Raw genomic sequence first — 23922 nt, forward strand, 5'->3', positions numbered from 1 at the left:
TTGCAGACAGACACGCCTCAGAGGACTTAAGGGTGGCTTCATGTCGGAATGATAAAGTCTCCCCGTCCGGACATGAAAATGCCACTTTGTTACACACAAAAAAAGAATCAACAACAGAGAAATGCCCACAAGCATTTGAAAAGCCGCACCACGTCGCACTTGAAATAGCTCTTACATTAGTGGTAGACACAGGAATCGCCTTTTTATTTACGCTCTTACCAACGCGATGGAAAGCAAAACAAAGCAAAGCAGAGCAAAACAAAACGAACAAACGAAAACCCTCACGTCCTGCACTTGCATATAACCCCGTTACGTGCCCAAGCGGTATTGTACGTCATCCTAGCACTGGACCCCGGGTCGTACGGTATATGGGAACGAGCACACGCCACGAATCGTCTCGAATCACTCCCTACAGCTGTAAGGCGCCTTGAAGCGTGCACCCCCAACATTCTTCTTTGCGCATCTGTGAAAGGTAAACTCTTGAGCAAACTCTGAACCAGCTCTAAGGAAACTAATCCGATTAGACGTTACTTTGACTCATCTTCTTACGCTCAGTGCCGGATTGCTCAAACTCCAGCTAGGGTTAGGGTTAGCATTCCCACGCTACTTAGACACTTTGTTTACGCTCAGTGCTGGATTTTGGGAACTTCAGGACGAGTGGGAATTTTCTCCTATCTGTCCATTCTGTTTTGTTTTGGAGACTCTTGGCTGCCTATGTTGTTCAGTGCACCGTGAAGGAAACATTTTCCAAAACTGTGTCAGCTCAAAAGTTGTAAGAAAACCTCTCCAGGTGCTTTAACTCTCTTCATTTTTGTCATTTAATGTGACACTCGATGTATAACTGGAGCCTCACATATGCAAATGGTGAGGCTCCAGTTCGACACCCAGTTCCACACCACTTTACAGTATATGACAAAAGCATGGCAGACTGTGCCGGACCAGCTGGTAACTTCCGCTTATTTTGACCATATTAAACATTGGAAATCTTCCCACTTGCATTTGTGACACTTGATTTTGGCTCCACCTAAGACACTCTTAAATCTTCAAACACTTTTCTCTTCTCCCGCAACACACTTGTCTGTCGGCACTATGTGGCAGCGTTGCATGACAACCCATCTCACCACGGAAAGGAACCTAACAGCTTTGGTAAGAGAGTAGAATTACCTGAAGAACTGCTTTCCATGGAAGCAGGACCAAGCGATGTAGCATTTTTATAGTACCAGGAAAGGAGAAGCGGCACTTCGCCTTTGCCGCACAGGCACAAGGTGACGTGCGGCAGACGCCGTAGTCGTCAGGATTCAAACCTGAGCGGGGAGTCCCCAATGGATTTCAAATCCATCGCCTTAACTACTCGGCCACGACTACAGCGAGCTCGCCGCCGCCGCATTCCTCCTATAATCTAACACGGAGTGCGAGGTGGCTGCGGAAACCTTTTTAAAGTCGCTCTCTGTTAAAAAAAAAACCTTTCACAAGATACATGCCGGCAGACAGACACGCCTCAGAGGGTTTAAGGCTGGCTTCACGTTCAAATGATAAAGTCTCCCCGTCCGGATGTCAAAATGCAACTTTGGCAGACAGAAAAAACATCAACAAACCACAAATGTGGACAAGGATTTTACAAGCTGCACCACACTGCACTTTCAAAAGCATTTACATTCGTGTTAGACGCAGGAATTGTCTTTGTTTTGCGCGCTTACGAACGCCATAGAAAACGAAACAAAACAAAAGCCCTCAGCTCCTGTACTTGATTATAACGCCGTTACGTGTCGAAGCAGGAATTTACGTCATCTTACCACTGCAACATGGGGAATAGAGGGAAATGAACACACGCTACGAATCGTCTCAATCACTCCCTAGAGTCGTAAGGCACATTGAAGGGTGCACCCCCATCATTAATCGTTGGGCCTCTGTAAAAGGAAAGCTGTTGAGCAGTCTTTGAAACAGCTCGGATGAAACACTTGATTGTTTCCATGTGCATCTGGAGCCCACTTCTTATTTTCACTTCACGCCGCCCAAAGCATTTCTAAAACAGGAGATTCGCGTTTGGGAATGCGCCCTGCCCTACAAATAAAACAGGTCTACGGGTCTGAAACCTGCTCCACGGAAAACAGTTCTGTTGCGCTTTTGATCAAAGGGAGATTCTCTGTTCTTACTTTTTGATTACATAACACCCAAAGGGGCTTCTTTGGAGCTGGATTCCAACCAGCATCCTAAAGTTTCTTGGCGGTATCCTTTACAGTCCTCTGTTCGGTCGACAAGGAACAGAAGGGGGCAGCTTTCCTCAGACATACAGTGCAATGTACTGTAGTGTTCCCCTTCATTGAATTCGCAGTTCTGCATCAGACCTCTAACTCGTTTCCTTAGCTTGGATTTAAGCCACGAAGCAGGCTTCTACTGTATAAACGTCTAGAGGAATCACAAACTATTTGAGAGGCCATCATCCCAGGGGGAACTGACAAAGTCTATCCCTAAACACCTAGCGCAGTCTCTCGAGAGACTGTCAAAAATCGCTTTCTCCGTTTGTGCTGCAAGTAAGTGAAAACGCGGTCTCAACCCAGAGCCACTTGGCAGCAGCGGCACGTAAATACTGTTACTACCACTGCTCGATACCAACGTTAGCCTACTATACCATGTTCAGCCACCGCTAGAAAATGTAAGGCTCTAGTACTGGAGCAAACAAAAGGAGAGCCAACGTCAAACGTAGAGAGCGACGAGGATGGGATTCGAACCCATGCGTGCAGAGCACAATGGATTAGCAGTCCATCGCCTTAACCACTCGGCCACCTCGTCGATGAAACTGGGCTGTCCAGACATGGGTTGGCGCGCTCCAGATGATCTTTTTCTTTTTTTTCCCTCGTACTCGAGGGTCCTTTTCCTGTTCCACATGCGATTTCAACATTTTCCTTGGGAGATGTCAAGCCAGCAAGCCACTGCTGTGGTTCAGTGGCCATTGTGGAGTTCACTGGCCCTGTTGTACACAGAAAGCACATTGAGCTCCTTGGACATGAAAAGTTCCAGATAAAAGCCATTTGTCATCCTTTCTCTTGGTGTCGATGTTGCTATTGTATGTAAAGGTGGCAACTTGCTCAGCGAGCAGGCGGAGCACACACCGAATGCAGATGTGTCTGAGTGGTGTGTCCAAGTGGCTGCAAAAGGACAACACTACCAGGGCGCCGTTGCTTAGTTGGTTAAAGCGCTTGTCTCTTAAACAGGAGATCCTGAGTCCGAATCCCAGTGGTGCCTTCTTTGTTCTGTCTTCTTGAACAGAACTGGTCCTTACAGACAACCGCCTACGGCTAGACTTAATTAAATGCAAGTATTCATTTCCTGTCTTTAACGCGACTTGTTTTTCTTAAAATGGATGGAACTTGCAAAACATGAAATACAAACATTGCTAATCAGCGCTAGCGGCTGGCAAAAAAAAAGAAGTCAGCAATGTTTTTTTTCTTTAACCTTAACCCTGCTAATGGAGAAGAGTTAAACGACCGAGTCTATGCAGCTTAAACGGTGCTCATGTCGGGTTCTTAGCTGAAAGGGTGGTAAATCACACTCACCCCAGTCCTTAATCTTTTAAAAGGATACAAAATTGAACCTAGTCGCCACATCACATACATCCTGTTCAACGATAAAAAGGTAACGTCTATCCTCGCTCCAGAGTCAATCTCACGTTGCATATATCAGGGCATATTTTTTTCCACTTTACCATGAGTCGGGCTCAGCTGCACAGAGGCGAGAGCAGAGCAATGAGGTCACGGGGACAGGGGAGTCACACGCTGGCGGTTTAAACACGCGGAAGAAAACTGAGGGATCCACAGTATGTGGACCCTCCGTGCGCCATCAGTCCGCACTCCGGACTCTGAATCCTGCCATCCAAGTTAAGATCTCGGCGGAACCTGAGGCGCAGTTCCTTCTTAAAACGTAATCTGGTGAGCATTTCTAGAATCGTACTTGTATAGATGCAGCCTTTAATGTGTTGCTAGGTTAAAATTGATGACTTCTTGAACTTCAGTAGGCAACTGCCCTCTTGATTTCGGATTTAATTTCTTTATTACAGGGGCGCTTTTATGAAGACAGAGTCATGTTCAGGTACTTTGCTTGATGGAGGAAGCATATTTCGGACTCTGTGATCTGCTCACCTGGAAAGGTCTGCTGTACTACTACAAGAGAGAAGTAGAGTCTGGAAGAATGGACAATTTTATGATGCTTTGGAAGATAATGTTTTTTTTTTCTTTGAAATCGAAATGAATCAGAATATCAGTGCAAAAGACAAACTCTTGGTTTGGTTTAAAGAGATATGGTTTTAAAACAGACAAAATGTAGAAAACAGGTGTTTCTCACTTTTGGAAAAGAATGGACCGGGGGTAATATTTTACTAGGTGCAGTGCTGATCTCACTGGGTTACAATCCTGCAATGTCATACCAGGGCCAGTGGCGCAATGGATAACGCGTCTGATTATGGATCAGGAGATTGCAGGTTCGACTCTTGCCTGGGTGGGGTCGTTTTTAAACATATCGGGCTACTCCCTAAGTAGTCTGTGCTACTTACTGCATTGTAATCGTACCCAGTAAGAGATTTCCTTCATGTAAATGAACTGCACCTGACAGCTTTAGAAAAACACCTGGGCTCAGTACGGTGCTGAGAGCTCAGCGTTGCTGTTCTAATTAGCACGCACTGCATCGGCTATGAGCCCGAACCTTTCAATTATTCCGATCAGTAAGTCAACACGTAGTCCACATGAACGGTAGAAATATTCTCTTGTCTGTCTCTTGTTTGTATAGAACTGAATGTCCCTGACAATGTACTGTTAGTTTTAATTGAAGAACGGCATTTGTGTTCAAATATACCAGACAAGTTTATGTAACTGCTCATGCGACACTCAGTTGTAATTAGTCAAGAAATAAAGTCGAACAACAGCTGCGGGTTTGATTCTGAACGTATGAGATTGCAGCGCCTTTTACTTCCATTGACAAATGATAGAGATTCGAAGAGAGATCCTTCAGACCAGCAAGCAAACCCACGGCTATTTCGGTTTTCTATCTAGGCAACGTTGGTGTCTGCAATAGCATACATGAAAGCGTGATGCAATTTCTGTGGCTACATTTGTTGCACGTCATGCACAGTAAGAGTGTTTCTAACACCAAATAAAAAGTCAACAATTAGCGATCACGCCTTCTCCTCAGTTAGCCCACTGAAACCCTTGCTGTTAACAGTTCTTTACTGCGTGCTTTACCAGCACCTACATATCGTGTCGGTTCTTTCAGTTTTATTCATTAGGTTTTCAAAGGCATAAGTAGAGCACCAGAGGTGCGAACGCAAAATGTGTAGTTATCTGAAGAATTGATTTCCATGGCAGCGGGTCCAAGCGATTTCGCGTTGTAATAGTACCAGGAAAGGAAAAGCGGCACTTCGCCTCTGCCGCGCAGACACAAGGCGACGTGCGGCAGACGCCGGAGTCGGCAGATTTCGAACCTGCGCGGGGAAGCCCCAACGCATTTCGAGCCCATCGCCTTAACCACTCGAGCACGACAAATGCGAGCTCGCTGCCGCCGCATTCCTCCTATAATCAAACACGGACTGCGATTTGGCTGCGGAAACCTTTTTAAAGTTGCTCTCCGTTAAAAAAAATACCTTTCACAAGATTTGTGCCGGCAGACAGACACGCCTCAGAGGGTTTAAGGCTGGCTTCACGTTCAAATGATAAAGTCCCCCAGTCCGGATGTCAAAATGCAACTTTGGCAGACAGAAAAAACATCAACAAACCAAAAATGTGGACAAGGATTTTACAAGCTGCACCACACTGCACTTTCAAAAGCATTTACATTCGTGTTAGACGCAGGAATTGCCTTTGATTTGCGCGCTTACGAACGCCACGGAAAACGAAACAAAACTAAAGCCCTCAGCTCCTGCACTTGATTATAATGCCGTTACGTTTCGAAGCAGGAATTTACGTCATCCTACCACTGCAACACGGGGAATAGAGGGAAATGAGCACAAGCTACGAATTGTCTCTAATCAGTCCCTACAGTTGTAAGATGCCTGGAAGCGTGCACCCCCATCATTAATCTTTGCGCATCTGTGCAAGGTAAACTCTGGAGCAGTCTCTGAAACGGCTCAAAGGAAACACGTGATTGATTCCATGTGCATCTGGGGTTCATTTCTTATTTACATTTAATTCAAGGGAAAGGCTTGGGTCAGTTTCAGACGGCCTCCAACAGCGAGATTCAAGCGCCCCACCTTCAGCCCAATCTGCGCCGCCAGAACGCCAACGGCTCCTCTGGTCTGACCCCGTAACCTAAAGTGTTGGTGGCAGACAAATGGAGACTAACAGGTGATGTCCTAGGACATGACTACATTGTGACACTCGGTGGGGATGGTGACCATTGCTTGGAAAAGAGTGCGAGGCCCCTTTAGAAAAACATTTTGTTAACAGGCATTCTGCCTCAGCCTAAACACCTATAGCTTGCAAAGCGCATGCTATTTGACAGGCACCTCTGCAAGACCTTAAGAGTCTCTTAAACTAGTGATAGTAAGGTGTTCCCAATGGGCGATGTTTGGCTTTCAAATCATCTCTCTGTGGAAGCGCCGAGATGCAGCTGTTTAAGGCTTAGAAGCAGCTGACTGTTTCACTACCTAGCTGATTACTGTCAGTCAGGGAGCTCAGAGGTGAAAAGCCTGTCTGAGAGACAATTCGCCGTCAATCAGTTCAATATGTTCCGTACCAGCTCGGCGCACCTGAGATCATCTTGGTAGCCGTGTAGCTCAGATGAGTGAGAGCGTGTGTGTGTGTACCACCGTGATTGGATGCCGGTCCTTCTCAGGTCACAGTAAACCTTCTGCTGCCTAACTTTCCTAATTTTGGGGATCCCTTTGAAAAAGCAAAGGAAAAAAAAAACTGGCTCTTCATCAGCATGATCGACCTCACCCAGTGTACCCCAGTGGCCTAATGGCTAAGACACTGGCCTCCTAAGCCAGGGATTGTGGGTTTGAGTCCCATCTGGGGTGCTCCTGTCCCATTTTGAGCGTACAAATGTCCTTTTGATTTGCAAACCTACAACCCCACCTTACTCAGTGAGCGTCTCTTCTTTTCTCTCACATACAGTTGGGAGAAAAACTTTTGTAAACAGCCCTTCGGAATGATGTGGATTTCTGCATGAATGGCTCCTAACATGTGATCTTATCTTTATCTAAGTCATAATAATTAATAAAGAGAGTCTGATTTAACAAACAACACACGCCCAACATTTGACATTGCTGTTTCTTTATTGACCAAATGGTTTAAACAATCAAGGTCATTGATGGAAAAAGTACGTGAACCCTTATATTAAGGAGCTAGTGGAACCTCCTTTATGACAAAAACCTCAATCCCCACTTTCTGTAGCGGCTGGTCAGACCTGAGCAGCGGTTAGGAGGTATTTTGGCCTATTCCTCTATGAAAAACTGTTTCAGTTCATGTATATTTTTGGGATGTCTTACGCTGAACGGCCTGCTTCAGATCACGCCACAGCACTTCAATGGGATTGGGGTCAGGACTCTTACTTGGCCATCCCAAAATACGGAATTTCTTCTGTTTCAGCCACTCTGTTGTTGATGTACTCCTTTGTTTTTGTCATGTTGCATGACCCAGCGTCTTTTGAGTTTTAGATCACAGGCAGACACCCTGACATTCTGCTGTAGAATTTCCAAATACATTTTGGAATTCATCGGTCCCTCGATGATTGCAAGCCGTACAGCCTCCGCCATGCTTCCCAGGTGGGATGAGGTTTTGGAGTTGGTATGCAGTGTTTTGTTATCTCCAAACATAACGCTGTGCACATTTACCAACAAGTTCAACTTTTGTCACGTCTGTCCACAGAACATTGTTCCAGGAGTTGCTGTGGAACATCCATGTGGTCTTTAGCAAACTTGAGAGGGGCAGTGGTGGGTTTTTTTGGGGGGAGAGCAGTGGTTTCCTCCGTGGTGACCTCGCATGATCACCACTCCTGTTCAGATTTCTTCTTATGGTGGACTCATGGACACAGACGTAAGACAAAGTCAACCACCTGTTCGCTAGATCCCATCCCCACTCAGCTAGTCAAAGATTCCCTCGAAGGACTGGCAGGACCTATAATTAGTATGATGAATGCATCGCTTGCGTCAGGCGTTGTACCTGATCAATTTAAGGTAGCGGTTGTTAGACCGCTCCTTAAGAAGTCAAATTTGGATCCACAAGTTCTTAACAACTACAGGCCTGTCTCAAAGGTCCCATTTCAATCTAAAAGTTTTGAGAGAATAGTTGTTGCCCAATGTCAATCGTATCTGGATTCAAATAATATACTTGAGAAATTTCAGTCTGCTTTCTGAAACTGCATTAACGAGAGTCGTAAATGATATTCTCTTAGCTACTGATGTGGGGAATGCAACAGTGCTTGTGCTTCTAGATCTTAGAGCTGCCTTTGACACGGTTGACCTCTCTGTTTTGTTACACAGGCTTGAGTTTGAGGTTGGCTTATCTGGAACCGTCCTTCAGTGGTTTACTTCACATTTTACTCATCGTTTTCATTATGTTCAAATATCTAATAATTGTACTGCTTCATCAACGTCACCAGTTCAATTTGGGGTACCAGACGGATCAGTGCCGGGACCAATATTGCTCTCTCTCTCTACATGCTGCTGCTAGGTAGGATAATACGAAAAAATAATATGAACTTTCATTCATATGCTGATGACACTCAAATAAACATTTTGTTTACACCAAACGACAACTCTTCTATTATCACTTTAGTTAAATGCATTAATGAAGGAAAGACTTGGATGTGTGAAAACTTTTTGTTACTCAACTCTGAGAAAACTGAGGATCTGTTGATCGGAGGCAACAATACTGATAGGACTACTATAACTTCAGCACTTAACTCAGAGGATTTAAACATTTGCCTCAAAGAGACAGCACGTAACCTAAGTGGCATATTAGACACAAGGCTCTTAACAACTTGCATTGTTAAGTGCCTTGAGACAACCTTGTTGTGAAAGGTGCTATATAGAAATACATTGATTTGAACTGAATTGACAATGTAAAATGTTGTGTGTGTTGTTTGTTAAACAAGACTGTCTTTATTTATTATTATGCGTCAGATGAAGATCAGATCACATTTTAAGAGCCAATCATGTAGAAATCCAGATCATTCGCGTTTTAAAAGTTGCGGGAAAAGCGAAACAGGTGCTTTTCCTTTGTTGCGCAGACACACGACGACACCGTAGGCGGCAGGACTCGAAGCTTCGCGGGGAGACCCCGACGGCTTTCTAGTCCATCGCCCTAACCACTCGGCCACGGCTGCAGCGCGCGCCGCCGCCGCCGCCACTGCCTTCTTGATGCAGTCTAACATAGAGTGCCGGGCAGCGGCGGAAACCTTTTTCAAAGTCGCTTTCCGTTTAACAACAACAAAAAAAACTTTCACAAAATGCATGCTAGCAGACAAATGCGCCTCAGAGGACTTAAGGCTGGCTTCAAGTTGGAATGATAAAGTCTCCCCGTCCGGTCAGGAAAAGGGAACTTTGTTAGACAGAAAGAAGGAAGTAACAATAACGGAGAATTGTGTGCAAGGATTTTAGAAGCTGCGCAGCCCTGCAGTTTCAATAGCCCTTTTATTCGTGTTAGATGCTGGAATTGCCTTTTTTTGACGCTCTTACGAATGCGATGTCAACGAAAACAGAACAAAGCACAAAAAACCCTCAAGTCCTGCAGTTGGATAGAATGCCGTTACGCGTCCAAGCCGTATTTGACTTCATCCTACCATTGCAACACGGGGCGTATATGGAAACGAACACACGCTACGAATTGTCTCTAATCAATCCCTACAGTTGTAAGGCGCCTGGAAGCGTGCACCCCCATCATTAATCTTTGCGCATCTGTGCAAGGTAAACTCTGGAGCAGTCTTTGAAACGGCTCAAAGGAAACACGTGATTGATTCCATGTGCATCTGGGGTTCATTTATTTATTTACATTTAATTCAAGGGAAAGGCTTGGGTCAGTTTCAGACGGCCTCCAACAGCGAGATTCAAGCGCCCCACCTTCAGCCCAATCTGCGCCGCCAGAACGACAACGGCTCCTCTGCTCTCCGGGGTGCGGTTGTGACCCCGTAACCTAAAGTGTTGGTGGCAGACAAATGGAGACTAACAGGTGACATCCTAGGACATGACTACGTTGTGACACTCGGTGGGGATGGTGACCATTGCTTGGAAAAGAGTGCGAGGCCCCTTTAGAAAAACATTTTGTTAACAGGCATTCTGCCTCAGCCTAAACACCTATAGCTTGCAAAGCGCATGCTATTAGACAGGCACCTCTGCAAGACCTTAAGAGTCTCTTAAACTAGTGATAGTAAGGTGTTCCCAATGGGCGATGTTCGGCTTTCAAATCATCTCTCCGTGGAAGCGCCGAGATGCAGCTGTTTAAGGTTTAGAAGCAGCTGACTGTTTCACTACCTAGCTGATCACTGTTAGTCAGGGAGCTCAGAGGTGAAAAGCCTGTCTGAGAGACAATTCGCCGTCGATCAGTTCAATATGTTCCGTACCAGCTCGGCGCACCTGAGATCATCTTGGTAGCCGAGTAGCTCAGATGAGTGAGAGCGTGTGTGTGTGTACCACCGTGATTGGATGCCGGTCCTTCTCAGGTCACAGTAAACCTTCAGCTGCCTAACTTCCCTAATTTTGGGGATCCCTTTGAAAAAGCAAAGGAAAAAAAAAAACTGGCTCTTCATCAGCGTGATCGACCCCACTCAGTGTGCCCCAGTGGCCTAATGGATAAGGCACTGGCTTCCTAAGCCAGGGATTGTGGGTTCGAGTCCCATCTGGGGTGGTCCTGTCCCATTTTGAGCGTACAAATGTCCTTGTGATTTGCAAAGCTGCAACCCCACCTTACTCAGTGAGCGTCTCTGCTTTTCTCTCACATACAGTTGGGAGAAAAACTTTTGTAAACAGCCCTTCGGAATGATGTGGATTTCTGCATGAATGGCTCCTAACATGTGATCTTATCTTTATCTAAGTCATAATAATTAATAAAGAGAGTCTGATTTCACAAACAACACACGCCCAACATTTGACATTGCTGTTTCTTTATTGACCAAATGGTTTAAACAATCAAGGTCATTGATGGAAAAAGTACGTGAACCCTTATATTAAGGAGCTAGTGGAACCTCCTTTATTGACAAAAACCTCAACCCCCACTTTCTGTAGCGGCTGGTCATACCTGAGCAGCGGTTAGGAGGTATTTTGGCCTATTCCTCTATGCAAAACTGTTTCAGTTCATGTATATTTTTGGGATGTCTTGCGCTGAACGGCCTGCTTCAGATCATGCCACAGCACTTCAATGGGATTGGGGTCAGGACTCTTACTTGGCCATCCCAAAATACGGAATTTCTTCTGTTTCAGCCACTCTGTTGTTGATGTACTCCTTTATTTTTGTCATGTTGCATGACCCAGCGTCTTTCGAGTTTTAGATCACAGGCAGACACCCTGACATTCTGCTGTAGAATTTCCAAATACATCTTGGAATTCATCGGTCCCTCAATGATTGCAAGCCGTACAGCATCCGCCATGCTTCCCAGGTGGGATGAGGTTTTGGAGTTGGTATGCAGTGTTTTGTTATCTCCAAACATAACGCTGTGCACATTTACCAACAAGTTCAACTTTTGTCACGTCTGTCCACAGAACATTGTTCCAGGAGTTGCTTTGGAACATCCATGTGGTCTTTAGCAAACTTGAGAGGGGCAGTGGTGGTTTTTTTTGGGGGAGAGCAGTGGTTTCCTCCGTGGTGACCTCGCATGATCACCACTCCTGTTCAGATTTCTTCTTATGGTGGACTCATGAACACAGACGTAAGACAAAGTCAACCACCTGTTCGCTAGATCCCATACCCACTCAGCTAGTCAAAGATTCCCCTGAAGGTCTGGCAGGACCTATAATTAGTATGATGAATACATCGCTTGCGTCAGGCGTCGTACCTGATCAATTTAAGGTAGCGGTTGTTAGACCGCTCCTTAAGAAGTCAAATTTGGATCCACAAGTTCTTAAAAACTACAGGCCTGTCTCAAAGGTCCCATTTCAATCTTAAAGTCTTGAGAGAATAGTTGTTGCCCAACGTTAATCGTATCTGGATTCAAATAATATACTTGAGAAATTTCAGTCTGGTTTCTGAAACAGCATTAACAAGAGCCTTAAATGATATTCTCTTAGCTACTGATGCGCGGAATGTAACAGTGCTAGGTTGCAACAGTGCTAGGAATGCAAACGTTAGGTTGCGCTTCTTCATGCTGCATCGTCGGCATGAGTGGAGCTTTTTAAACGTCTGTACTTAGTGCGCCTCATAAGAAATCGTTTGTCCCCGTTCAAAAGAGATTGTGCGATGTCCTGCAGCGTTCGCAAAGCAAACCTTTGACAGTTTGAAAAGAGGAATTTATTCTGCTTCCTGTGCGTGCAGTAGTTACAAAGTTGAACGTCTTTACACTATCTGCTGCAGTTTTCTTTGGGCGGGCTTTGTCAGATGGCTTGGAAAAACGCACTGTGTTTCGGCTCGGGAAACATCATGAGCAGTGTCCTGCATGTTTTCTGTTTCTGTTGGTAAGAGCGTAAATAAAAAGGCGATTCCTGCGTCTACCACTAATGTAAGAGCTATTTCAAATGCGGCGTGGTGCGGCTTTTCAAATGCTTGTGGGCATTTCTCTGTTGTTGATTCTTTTTTTGTGTGTAACAAAGTGGCATTTTCATGTCCGGACGGGGAGACTTTATCATTCCGACATGAAGCCACCCTTAAGTCCTCTGAGGCGTGTCTGTCTGCAAGGCTTGTATTTTGGAAATGTTTTTTTGAAACGGAGAACGACTTTGAAAGAGGCTTCCGCCGGCGCCTCGCGATCCAGGTAAGATTGTAGCAAGAACGCAGCGGCAGTGGGGCTCGCTGTAGTCGTGGCTGAGTGGTTAAGGCGATGGACTAGAAATCCATTGGGGTCTCCCCGCGCAGGTTCGAATCCTGCTGACTACGTTGTCCGCCTCCAGTCGGTGTGTTCCGGCGCAAGCAAAGAAGCGCGCCTCTTTGCTGTTCCTGGTGGTTTTAAAACGCCCAATCGCTTGTACCCGCTGCCTTGGAAATAAGTTCTTCAGCGTCCGCGAATGACATTTTGCAGCTGGAAGCAGATGTCGACGCGTTTTGCACAGAGCACCAAAAAACCGTCTTTTTTGAAGACCCAGGCACTGAGCATTGGTGGTTCAGTGGTAGACTTCTTGCCTGCCACGTGGGAGGCTCGGGTTCGATTCCCGGCCAATGCAGTGGCTTTTGCAGCGAGCAGCTCCATCACTTGCATCCCCTTGCAACTCGCAACTGCAAACCCACTGAAGCTAAGTAGGTGCGAGCCAGGTCAGTACCCGAATGAGGGTGAGCTACAGGGAAAAACAATGCTTCCATCTGGAAGCGGTGTTAATGGTGCCGGCGGGGGGGCGCTCACCCTGAGGTCTGTGCGGGTCCCAATGCCCCAGTGCAGTGACGGAGATGCTGTGTTGTAAAAGGGCGCTGTCTTTTGGATGAGATGTAAAACCGAGGTCACAGCGCTCTGTGGTCATTAAAAATGACAACCAAAACCTTTGACAAAAGCTCTTGGTAATTGATGGTCTTCAATAATGCTTCTCCTTTAGGTACATTTTGAATCAGCTGAAAAATGCTGTGAAATGGGGGGCACTTCAGGCCAGTGTAGGATTTGGGTTACAAGAACCATGAAACTGCACGAGAAAGCCCGTACACTGAATTACACGGCTTTCTATTCAAAGGAGGGCAAAAGAAATTCCCTGAGATCGATTTTTTGCAGCACAGAGAGGATTGATGTCATGAGGCCAGTTAGCTCAGCTGGTTAGAGCGTGGTGCTAATAACGCCAAGGTCACGGGTTTGAGCCCCGTACAGGCCAGGTCCTTTTCTCCTCTCTTACCAAAGCTGTTAGGTTCCTTTCCGTGGTGAGATGGGTTGTCATGCAACGCAGCCACATAGTGCCGACAGACAAGAGTGTTGCGGGAGAAGAGAAAAGTGTTTGAAGATTTAAGAGTGTCTTAGGTGGAGCCAAAATCAAGTGTCACAAATGCAAGTGGTTGGATTTCCAATGTTTAATATGGTAAAAATAAGCAGAAGTTATCTGCCGGTCCGGCACAGTCTGCCATGCTTTTGTCATATACTGTAAAGTGGTGTCGAACTGGGTGTCGAACTGGAGCCTCACCATTTGCATATGTGAGGCTCCAGTTATACATCGAGTGTCACATTAAATGACAAAAATGAAGAGAGTTAAAGCAGCTGGAGAGGTTTTCTTACAACTTTTGAGCTGACACAGTTTTGGAAAATGTTTCCTTCACGCTGCACTGAACAACATGGGCAGCCAAGAGTCTCCAAAACAAAACAGAATTGACAGATAGGAGAAAATTCCCACTCGTCCTGAAGTTCCCAAAATTCAGCACTGAGCGTAAACAAAGTGTCTAAGTAGCGTGGGAATGCTAACCCTAACCCTAGCTGGAGTTTGAGCAATCCAGCACTGAGCGTAAAAAGATGAGTCAAAGTAACGTCTAATCGGATTAGTTTCCTTAGAGCTGGTTCAGAGTTTGCTCAAGAGTTTACCCAGTGGGCATTGATTCGTCGAATACAGTATATTCACATCGAAAATACGGCTATACGTATATATACGTCGCCTCGACGTATAATCAACGTCGAATTGCAACCGTAAAATCGACGACATTAATAAACGCATATATAACGTCGAAAACACATCTAACACAGTGCCTGAGGCTTTTTACTGTATGTATCGTGTGTACGTATAGCCATATTTTCGCTGTGAATATACGTATATTCGACGAATCAATGCCCACAGCTTGGCATACAAGGGTTTTGCGGAGGGGGTCTTGCCACCTGCCTGAAAAAAAACAGTAAAATGTTTGAGTGCCTATAGAGTTTCTATTTTTATTTTCTTGAGAAAAGCTGATACCATTTCCTGGACACCCCGTCTCCCATCAGTGCGTGGTGCCCGGGGAAAAATCTGTAGGGGGGCTTCTGAAATTCTGAGGGGGGGTGATATTTCAGTTGAAACGGAGCTGTATGGTGCAGCTACCCAGATGAAATCTCGCAGCTATGCCATTGATTAGTGCTTCATGATAGAAGATAACGACTAGCAATCTGGTATTTGCGATGAAGTTCAGTTTCACATTTTTCGTCACTCTCACGGTTTGTATTGCCTGGAGCGAAAAGTACCATAAGCGTTCATTTTTGCAGCTACATGGACGTTCTGAATCGTTAAGAAAAAAATGTTGTAAAACCAACAGAAAGCACAGACTGCTATAACTAGTCCTAGTTATATAATGATTTTAAGTATAATGATAAACTACTGCAAGGAATCGGTCCACCTGAGCAAACAGGATCGTAATGTTGACACTCAATAACGACACTGATATGTGCAGTTCCTGGACGGATAGCCCTCCTGCCCATCAAACAGACTGAGTGACTGTTCGTGTCATTTAGTGTTGTCTGACCATTGACAAAGTACAACTATTTTTTTAGGGCGCAAATTAAGGTAGGTAAATCTTTTTGCCCAAAACTGAAGGGGCGACATTCCTCCCTCCCCCCGTGATGCCAGGCCTGTCCCCATCCTATTCCATAATGTCATTATACTGTATATAATACCATACAACAGTGACCGATCCTTACTAACTGCATGTGTTAAAATTGCACATCAGCTCATAGCAGGGGGCACATAGCCGCGATGTATTATCAACGTTAAATTTCAACCATAATATCGACAACATTAATAAACGCATACGTTGAGAAAATATCGAACCCAGCATATTTTCCGGTTATATACCACAATGCATTGCTAGTATTCGTTGGTCACCATTTTGGACACGTTTTTCAAACGTAGAAGTATATCCGCAAATATCTCAGCAATCCTCTTTTGACGAGCAAGTATGAACAATAATAATACTATCTGAATACATACAGATCTTTCTTAATATTATTTTGATTAAAATAGTACGTGAATAAGCAAAAAATGGCACATAAAAATAGTGTGAATGGGGAAGATGACACAAAATCGTTTTGCTGTTTCTCTATTCTTATTCTATGTTGTACTTTCAAACTTTGGGTACTCTTTAATTAGGACAGACTTTATTGCTCAACTGCTATGATGCAAGCCAAATTTTATACATTTATTTCAGCTTTGAGCTTAGTAAACCGTTCATTTTTTAGATTATACTAAAGAAGATATTAATCATCATTTATTTGGGAAGTAATATTATATAATTTTCTCCTAGCTGCGGTGCTGAAGTCCCGCCCTAAATCAGCAGAAAAAGAAATAAAGGAGCATGCAATGTGTTACTTAAAGAATGCAAGGCAGGGGGCCAGGAGATCTGGACACTGAAAATAATAGGTTTTTGGTTCTAACTGTTAGGAAAATTAGACAGGGTTTGCAAATAGTGGACAAAAATCGTCTTAACTTCCATTGTAATATTTTTTTTTCTTGGAAATATAGAAGTTGTACATTTTAAAATGTATATTTGAATCAAAATGTGGTTTTGAGTTAGTGTGTTAATGTAATTAGTTTGTGTTTGTCGTTACTATACTGTATATTGCCATGTTACCAGAATTTGTAGCTGAAGTTTAAGACTAGTTGTGTTTTTTATGATTATTGCTCATATGTTGATTGTTGATTGATTGTATACAATGTATAATTTGAAATACATATGTTTCAGGTGTGAATGTGTATTTTCAGAATAAATTTCTAAACCTAATCATTGGCTTGATTTACTAGTTTCTACACCTGTAAAACCTAACTTTGATGTATAATAGACCTCTACCCATATACGTATAATAGACCTCTAAAGTTATCCGTATAATAGACCTCTACCCATATACGTATAATAGACCTCTAAAGTTATCCGTATAATAGACCTCTACCCATATAATTATAATAGACCTCTAAAGTTATCCGTATAATAGACCTCTAACCATATACGTAGAATAGTCCTCTAAAGTTATCCGGAACTCCTACCATATATGTATAATAGTCCTCTAAATTTATCCGTATAATAGAACTCCAACCATTTACGTATAATGAACATCTAATCATAGACGTATAATTGACGTATAACAATAGACGTATATTAGAATTTCATTCTAGACGAATTGCAGACCACATTTAGACGTCTAAGGTATGCGTTTAATAGACGTATATTATACGTCTTTTGCCCACTGGGTTACGTCTCAACAGAAACGCTCTTTAGCTCTTTCAGCGTTATGCAGAGAACAGCGTCTGTCGAGATCACTTTTGAGTCAGCGCGAAACGCCGTGTGCTGTCAGTTTGATTTCATATTGCTCGTAGCGGCGCCCGGCTTTTGTCTGTCAAACGTTAGGTTGCACTTCTTCATGCTGCATCGTCGGCATGAGTGGAGCTTTTTAAACGTCTGTACTTACTGTGTCCCATAAGAAATCGTTTGTCCCCGTTCAAAAGAGATTGTGCAATGTCCTGCAGCGTTCACAAAGCAAACCTTTGACAGTTTGAAAAGAGGAATTTATTCTGCTTCCTGTGCGTGCAGTAGTTACAAAGTTGAACGTCTTTACACGATCTGCTGCAGTTTTCAGTGGGTGGACTTTGTCAGATGGCTTGGAAAAACGCACTGTGTTTCGGCTCGGGAAACATCATGAGCAGTGTCCTGCATGTTTTCTGTGTATAGCTGTCTTTTAATGCATACAGTATTCATTCGAAATAATTGATTTCTCCAATTATCAAGGGTCCCTTAAAGGATGAGTCAAAGTAACGTCTAATCGGATTAGTTTACTTAGAGCTGGTTCAGAGTTTGCTCAAGAGTTTACCTTTCACAGATGTGCAAAGAAGAATGTTGGGGGTGCACGCTTCAAGGCGCCTTACAGTGCGTCGTTTCCGGCACAGTATGGCCGAGTGCTTTCCGAGTTATCGCACGGATTGGGCATGCCCGCAAGCCGTGAGCCGCAGGCGATGAGCCCGGAGCTGAATGGGCCCCACTGGCTCGTTTGTAAGGCCAGGTGCATTGCCAACCACGACCGGCAGCGCAGAGGCTTTGAAGGCGGCCTGGGCTCCTGAAGCTGTGCAGCCACGCACTCTGGTTTTTCTTCATCTCGTACAAATCTTTTGCCTTTTACTAAAGACTTCCGTGGAGAGAAACATGAATGAGTTCTATGCAATTTTTGTGCTTCCCTGCCTTTGGGTGGGGTGCAGCTGGGCAGGTGAAAGAGAGAAAACAAAAACGCTCGCAATCGCTCTTGTTATGGCGATTGTGGCCGTCTGCTCCGCGAGTCCTCGGTCTCTGGCTGTCTGATTGGCGCTCTTTTCTTTGGGGGTGGGAAGTGTCCGGCCACAGGGGATCTTGGGACCTCGCTTTGCATAGCGGCTTCCCAGAGTGCGTCGTTTCCGGCACAGTGTGGCCGGGTGTTTTCCGAGTTATCGCACAGATTGGGCACGCCCGCAAGCCGAGAGCCGCAGGCGATGAGCCCGGAGCTGAACCGGCCCCACTGACTCGTTTGTAAGGCCAGGTGCATTGCCAACCACGACCGGCAGCGCAGAGGCTTTGAAGGCGGCCTGGGCTCCTGCAGCTGTGCAGCCACGCACTCTGGTTTTTCTTCATCTCGTACAAATCTTTCGCCTTTTACTAAAGATTTCCGTGGAGGGGAGCATGAATGAGTTCCATGCAATTTTCGTGCTTCCCTGCCTTCGGGTGGGGCGCAGCTGGGCTGGTCAAAGAGAGAAAACAAAAACGTTCGCAATCGTTATTGTTATGGCAATTGTGGCCATTTTCTTGTGAGCGGTTTTGTTTTCTCTCTTTGACCAGCCCAGCTGCAACCACCCGAAGGCAGGGAAGCACAAAAATTGCATGGAACTCATTCATGCTTCTCTCCACGGAAATCTTTAGTAAAAGGCGAAAGATTTGTACGAGATGAAGAGAAACCAGAGTGCGTGGCTGCACAGCTGCAGGAGCCCAGGCCACCTTTAAAGCCTCTGCCCTGCCGGTCGTGGTTGGCAATGCACCTGGCCTTACAAATGAGCCAGTGGGGCCCGTTCAGCTCCGGTTTACGGTTGCAATTCGACATTGATTATACGTCGAGGCGACGTATATATACGTATAGCCGTATTTTCGCCGTGAATATACGTATATTCGACGAATCAATGCCCACAGCTTGGCATACAAGGGTTTTGCTGAGGGGTCTTGCCACCTGCCTGAAAAAAACAGTAAAATGTTTGAGTGCCTATAGAGTTTCTATTTTTATTTTCTTGAGAAAAGCTGATACCATTTCCTGGACACCCCGTCCCCCATCAGTGCGCGGTGCCCGGGGAAAAATCTGTAGGGGGGCTTCTGAAATTCTGAGGGGGGGGTGATATTTCGGTTGAAACGGAGCTGTATGGTGCAGCTACCCAAATGAAATCTTGCAGCTATGCCACTGATTAGTGCTTCATGATAGAAGATAACGACTAGCAATCTGGTATTTGCGATGAAGTTCAGTTTCACATTTTTCGTCACTCTCACGGTTTGTATAGCCTGGAGCGAAAAGTACCATAAGCGTTCATTTTTGCAGCTACATGGACGTTCTGAATCGTTAAGAAAAAATTGTTGTAAAACCAACAGAAAGCAAAGACTGCTATAACTAGTCCTAGTTATATAATGATTTTAAGTATAATGATAAACTACTGCAAGGAATCGGTCCACCTGAGCAAACAGGATCGTAATGTTGACACTCAATAACGACACTGATATGTGCAGTTCCTGGACGGATAGCCCTCCTGCCCATCAAACAGACTGAGTGACTGTTCGTGTCATTTAGTGTTGTCTGACCATTGACAAAGTACAACTATTTTTTTAGGGCGCAAATTAAGTTAGGTAAATCTTGTTGCCCAAAACTGAAGGGGCGACATTCCTCCCTCCCCCCGTGATGCCAGGCCTGTCCCCATCCTATTCCATAATGTCATTATACTGTATATAATACCATACAACAGTGACCGATCCTTACTAACTGCATGTGTTAAAATTGCACATCAGCTCATAGCAGGGGGCACATAGCCGCGATGTATTATCAATGTTAAATTTCAACCATAATATCGACAACATTAATAAACGCATACGTTGAGAAAATATCGAACCCAGCATATTTTCCGGTTATATACCACAATGCATTGCTAGTATTCGTTGGTCACCATTTTGGACACGTTTTTCAAACGTAGAAGTATATCCGCAAATATCTCAGCAATCCTCTTTTGACAAGCAAGTATGAACAATAATAATACTATCTGAATACATACAGATCTTTCTTAATATTATTTTGATTAAAATAGTACGTGAATAAGCAAAAAATGGCACATAAAAATAGTGTGAATGGGGAAGATGACACAAAATCGTTTTGCCGTTTCTCTATTCTTATTCTATGTTGTACTTTCAAACTTTGGGTACTCTTTAATTAGGACAGACTTTATTGCTCAACTGCTATGATGCAAGCCAAATTTTATACATTTATTTCAGCTTTGAGCTTAGTAAACCGTTCATTTTTTAGATTATACTAAAGAAGATATTAATCATCATTTATTTGGGAAGTAATATTATATAATTTTCTCCTAGCTGCGGTGCTGAAGTCCCGCCCTAAATCAGCAGAAAAAGAAATAATGGAGCATGCAATGTGTTACTTAAAGAATGCAAGGCAGGGGGCCAGGAGATCTGGACACTGAAAATAATAGGTTTTTGGTTCTAACTGTTAGGAAAATTAGACAGGGTTTGCAAATAGTGGACAAAAATCGTCTTAACTTCCATTGTAATATTTTTTTTTCTTGGAAATATAGAAGTTGTACATTTTAAAATGTATATTTGAATCAAAATGTGGTTTTGACTTAGTGTGTTAATGTAATTAGTTTGTGTTTGTCGTTACTATACTGTATATTGCCATGTTACCAGAATTTGAAGCTGAAGTTTAAGACTAGTTGTGTTTTTTATGATTATTGCCCATATGATGATTGTTGATTGATTGTATACAATGTATAATTTGAAATACATATGTTTCAGGTGTGAATGTTTATTTTCAGAATAAATTTCTAAACCTAATCATTGACTTGATTTACTAGTTTCTACACCTGTAAAACCTATCTTTGATGTATAATAGACCTCTACCCATATACGTATAATAGTCCTCTAAAGTTATCCGTAACACCTACCATATATGTATGATAGTCCTCTGAATTTATCCGTATAATAGAACTCCAACCATTTATGTATAATGAACATCTAATCATAGACGTATAATTGACGTATAACAGTAGACGTATATTAGAATTTCATTCTAGACGAATTGCAGACCATATTTAGATGTCTAAGGTATGCGTTTAATAGACGTATATTATACGGCTTTTGCCCACTGGGAAGCTCGTTTCTTTCTACCATTATGTAACTATGACAAAATCTGTCTTTAAACACCTTGCTCAGTCTCTGACGAGACTGTCAAAAATTGATTTCGCCGATTGTATTGCAAACCGGCGGAAGCGGGGTATTGGGAAAAGTTTTCAACTAGCAATAATCGCGCCTCGGCTAAACCTCACAGGCTACGATACTGCCACTGCGCAAAGCTGACGGTTGCCAGGCAACCGCGGGGATCCTATGGAAATCGTTATCGATCGTCTCATGGCATGTCGTTGCCGTAACGCTTCATATTTGTCGTCTTCTTCTTCTAGCTTGAGGTTTTTAAGAATTTCATGACAGACAAGGGCTCCGTCAGGAACAAAGGGCGTTGTGAGAAAACCGTTGCTTATTTTCAGCAGCACAAATACAACCCTTTAAATACAAGATGACAGAACAATGACGAAGGGCATGCCGGGAGGAACTCATGCACTACAGAGGAAAGGGGGCGGGCACGTACAGTTCACATTCAAGCCACAAGTACTCTTCTCGGATGTTGCATAAACAAATCCTAACGTCCTGAAAGCATTGCAGCATGTTTGTGTCCCACTTCCCGTGGCTGCAGGACTGACACGAACGGACAAACACAATCTGTGGCGTTTAGCGTGACATAGTCTTGCAGGCATCGTGCTGTCTTACTGCAATACTATACCGCTGGAGGAAACAGCACGGGTTCGATGAGCCTTGGAATGTGACTAGGAAAGTGAAGCCTTTTGAAAGAGGTAAAGCACTGCACAACAGAATTGAGGGATAATCTTACAGGGGATTCTGAGCGGTGTCTAAATAAATAAATTCTTCAGCTTCCGCGGATGGCATTTTGCAGCTGGAAGCAGATGTCGACGCTTTTTGAACAGAGCACCAAAAAGCGTCTTTTTTGAAGGTACAGGCATTGGGCATTGGTAGTTCAGTGGTAGAATTCTCGCCCGCTATGCGGGGGGCTTGGGTTTGATTCCCGGCTAATGCAGTGGCTTTTGCAGCGAGCGGTTCCATCACTTGCATCCCCTTGCAACTCGCAACTGAAAACCCACTGAAGCTAAGCAGGTGTGAGCCAGGTCAGTACCTGGATGAGGGTGAGCTACAGGGAAAAACAATGCTTCCAGCTGGAAGCGGTGTTAATGGTGCCAGCGGGGGGGCGCTCACCCTGAGGTCTGTGCGGGTCCCAATGTCCCAATATAGTGACGGAGAAGCTGTGTTGTAAAAGGGCGCTGTCTTTTGGATGAGATGTAAAACCGAGGTCACAGCGCTCTGTGGTCATTAAAAATGACCACCAAAACCTTTGACAAAAGCTCTTGGTAATTGATGGTCTTCAATAATGCTTCTCCTTTAGGTACATTTTAAATCAGCTGAAAAATGCTGTGAAATGGGGGGGCACTTCAGGCCAGTGTAGGATTTGGGTTACAAGAACCATGAAACTGCACGAGAAAGCCCGTACACTGAATTACACGGCTTTCTATTCAAAGGAGGACAAAAGAAATTCCCTGATTTCGATTTTTTGCAGCACAGAGAGGACCACTGTTGTGAGGCCGGTTAGCTCAGTTGGTTAGATCGTGGTGCTAATAATGCCACGGTCGTGGGTTTGAGCCTCATATGGGCCAGGTCCTTTCCTCCTCTTTTACCAAAGCTGTTAGGTTCCTTCCCGTGGTGAGATGAGTTGTCATGCAACGCTGCCACATAGTGCCGACAGACAAGAGTTATCTGCCGGTCCGGCACAGTCTGCCATGCTTTTGTCATTTACTGTAAAGTGGTGTTGAACTGGGTATCGAACTGGAGCCTCACCATTTGCATATGTGAGGCTCCAGTTATACATCGAGTGTCACATTAAATGACAAAAATGAAGAGAGTTAAAGCAGCTGGAGAGGTTTTCTTACAACTTTTGAGCCGACACAGTTTTGGAAAATGTTTCCTTCACGCTGCACTGTACAACATAGGCAGCCAAGAGTCTCCAAAACAAAACAGAATGGACAGATAGGAGAAAATTCCCACTCGTCCTGAAGTTCCCAAAATCCAGCACTGAGCGTAAACAAAGTGTCTAAGTAGCGTGGGAATGCTAACCCTAACCCTAGCTGGAGTTTGAGTAATCCAGCACTGAGCGTAAAAAGATGAGTCAAAGTAACGTCTAATCGGATTAGTTTCCTTAGAGCTGGTTCAGAGTTTGCTCAAGAGTTTACCTTTCACAGATGCGCAAAGAAGAATGTTGGGGGTGCACGTAACGGCGTTATATGCAAGTGCGGGACGTGAGGGTTTTCGTTTGTTCGTTTTGTTTTGCTCTGCTTTGCTTTGTTTCGCTTTCCATCGCGTTGGTAAGAGCGTAAATAAAAAGGCGATTCCTGCGTCTACCACTAATGTAAGAGCTATTTCAAGTGCGGCGTGGTGCGGCTTCTCAAATGCTCAACAGGATGACTTCGCATGCACGCGTGCTTTCTTGCAGTCGTGTGTGCAACCATGTCTGCTTACGTGCAAAAGGGCGTGGTTT

At 44.3% G+C, this 23922-nt stretch overlaps 8 non-coding genes across 8 annotated transcripts; 4 read left to right on the forward strand and 4 right to left on the reverse strand.

The window, feature by feature from the left end:
- Positions 1–1283: 1283 nt before the first annotated feature.
- trnas-uga (transfer RNA serine (anticodon UGA)) lies at positions 1284–1365 on the reverse strand. Its single transcript has one exon. It is a non-coding gene; the product is annotated as a tRNA-Ser (tRNA).
- A 1343-nt stretch (positions 1366–2708) lies between these two features.
- On the reverse strand, positions 2709–2790 carry trnas-gcu (transfer RNA serine (anticodon GCU)). Its single transcript has one exon. It is a non-coding gene; the product is annotated as a tRNA-Ser (tRNA).
- A 7966-nt stretch (positions 2791–10756) lies between these two features.
- On the forward strand, positions 10757–10829 carry trnar-ccu (transfer RNA arginine (anticodon CCU)). The gene has a single exon. It is a non-coding gene; the product is annotated as a tRNA-Arg (tRNA).
- A 2096-nt stretch (positions 10830–12925) lies between these two features.
- Positions 12926–13007, forward strand: trnas-aga (transfer RNA serine (anticodon AGA)). The gene has a single exon. It is a non-coding gene; the product is annotated as a tRNA-Ser (tRNA).
- A 5110-nt stretch (positions 13008–18117) lies between these two features.
- LOC138228375 (U5 spliceosomal RNA) lies at positions 18118–18234 on the forward strand. The gene has a single exon (XR_011185455.1). It is a non-coding gene; the product is annotated as a U5 spliceosomal RNA (small nuclear RNA).
- Positions 18235–18624: 390 nt separating this feature from the next.
- LOC138228396 (U5 spliceosomal RNA) lies at positions 18625–18741 on the forward strand. Its single transcript, XR_011185476.1, has one exon. It is a non-coding gene; the product is annotated as a U5 spliceosomal RNA (small nuclear RNA).
- Positions 18742–18859: 118 nt separating this feature from the next.
- LOC138228329 (U5 spliceosomal RNA) lies at positions 18860–18973 on the reverse strand. The gene has a single exon (XR_011185409.1). It is a non-coding gene; the product is annotated as a U5 spliceosomal RNA (small nuclear RNA).
- A 2506-nt stretch (positions 18974–21479) lies between these two features.
- On the reverse strand, positions 21480–21621 carry LOC138228230 (U4 spliceosomal RNA). Its single transcript, XR_011185316.1, has one exon. It is a non-coding gene; the product is annotated as a U4 spliceosomal RNA (small nuclear RNA).
- Positions 21622–23922: the final 2301 nt, after the last annotated feature.

Source organism: Lepisosteus oculatus, unplaced genomic scaffold, assembly GCF_040954835.1.
Source record: "Lepisosteus oculatus isolate fLepOcu1 unplaced genomic scaffold, fLepOcu1.hap2 HAP2_SCAFFOLD_40, whole genome shotgun sequence".
NCBI classification, from domain to species: Eukaryota; Metazoa; Chordata; class Actinopteri; order Semionotiformes; family Lepisosteidae; genus Lepisosteus; species Lepisosteus oculatus.